This window comes from Solanum pennellii, chromosome 2, assembly GCF_001406875.1.
Source record: "Solanum pennellii chromosome 2, SPENNV200".
NCBI lineage: Eukaryota > Viridiplantae > Streptophyta > Magnoliopsida > Solanales > Solanaceae > Solanum > Solanum pennellii.
This window is the reverse complement of record NC_028638.1, coordinates 48,136,270-48,138,510: the sequence shown is the minus strand read 5'-3', so window position 1 is coordinate 48,138,510 and position 2,241 is coordinate 48,136,270.

The following is a 2,241-nucleotide window of genomic DNA, read 5'->3' as shown; positions in this document are numbered from 1 at the left end:
TATAAAAATAGTTTAATTTATTTTGGTATATTTATTATTTTTTAAAATTTTATGATAAAGAGTTTGTTTTAAATTTATTGATAAAAACAAAGTTCAATAAATTTTCTCTATAAATTATTATAGTTGTGTAACATTTTGAGATATTAACTCCAATTTATTAAAACAAAAAATATTTACTCTCAAATAATTTAAGTGAGAAAATAGCGAACATGGTCCAATTACATGAAATTAAAAATCTCATAATAACTCAAGGATATAAATGAAAAGAATTTTTTTGTAGAGTTTTAAACCACACACAAAACTAAATAAAAAGCGATGAATCAAATACTTGATAAAAATAATCTCTACATTACTAATTAATGCATTATCAATCCCTGTATTACTAATACATGCATTACCGATCCTTACGTTATTAATCTTTGTACCTAACAATCCCTATTGTTGAGACTTCAGACCACTGTGTTTTAGTAAGTAGGTAGCTAGGGACTAAGGCAACACGTAACTCTCGTTTGTTAAACTTCTTCTTCTAGCTGTTTGGCCTAATATAATAGCTATGTACGTATCTGCAATTGATAGTTAAGGTCATGAAATTAATACCTGAGTTGATCCGTACTAAAGAAAAATCCTAGTAAAAAAGTAAATCAAAAGATAAGAACCGACGTCATTATCATATCATAATATAATAAAGCTCCCACTTGCTTGCACTGTTTACGTCTTTACTAGCTCTATAATATAATAAACTTAACTTTTAACGGTAGTAAATAGATATATTAATAAAGCGTGATAAAGTTTTTACTGATATTTGTTAACTGTCATCAAATTTAATATCACTAAAATTTTTAGGAACATATACAGATTGTTAACTATCACTAAAAATACATATTTAACGATAATTGAGCTATTATCGTTAATTAATTATATAAAAGTTATGTTAGGCATGACACAACTTAGATAGAAATTGTTGAGATGTTATGTTGAATGAGAAAAAATTATTGTACGTATTTGTATTATTAGTTTGGGATGATTACTTATTCATAAGGATAACGTTGAATTAATTCTCTTAATTAATTCGCTAAAACAATCAGTTGTATATATAATATATCGGGAAAAAAACCAAAGGGAATGAAGACAGACAGTGCATTAAAATATCCAAGTTATAGTTATATGAGGAAAGAACTTGTTGTGGCTCTTTCAACTAGAAAAAAATTCTTAAATACATGGATAACTATATAGAATTACAGATCATGGTTTGCTCAAATTGATTCAGGTCTTTCATATTTCTATATGCTTCAAATGGCTCTTTAATATTTTAAGGGCCAATTAGATCCAACTTAAAATATCTCATCTTTGAGCTATAATTATAAGTAGGGAATAGGATTAAAAGAATATTTTTAAATGGTGTAAAATAAATAAAAATATCTTTTGTTTTTTAGTTTGGCTTAAAAATATTCTAATCAACAATATTTTAGTTCAATAATGTCCTTAAACTAAGCGAAAGAAATAAAAATGTCCTTATTTTGTACTTTAGTCCAAAAATATTCTTGCCGCCATCAATACTTTAGTAAAAAAAATGTCCTTATTGTTATTTAATGGGTTAAAGATGCTCATTTTCCAAATAAATTTATTATTATTTTCTTTTTTCTAATACATTCTGTTTCTAATAATATTATTTAAAAAAAGTTTAGCAAAAATTTATCTTTCTTCCATTCAGAAAAAAACAAAAAATATTATTTTATTATCATTATTTTTAATGGTATATAAATATAAAATAATGATGGATATACAATCTTATATGTATTTTAATTAGGAAAAAATGTGTTTAAAAAGGGATTTTTTGACGCATTTTATAACTATTGGGACCAAACTATGAATAGAATGTTTTTGTTCTTTTCACATCGTTTAAGAAACTTTTTGTATGTATATAGTTGTTAGTTTTATGGTTTTGTTATATTGATTCGGCTCCTCTCCATTTCTTTTCTCTCCATTTTCTCCAAGTTTCTATTTGGATTAGTGACACATGACATAGGTTAAAATAAATGGTTAAGATTTAATTTCCAAAATAAATTTCTAACCATGATTTAATTAATAAATACATAATATATTAAGTATTAAAAATTGTTATAATAAAACTATCTTAGCAACATATTATATTATCATTACACTGATACTTGTATGTGTCAAGAATTCAAATTTAATGTACCTGTAGTATACAAAAATTATTATAAAACTAAGAGTGTATTT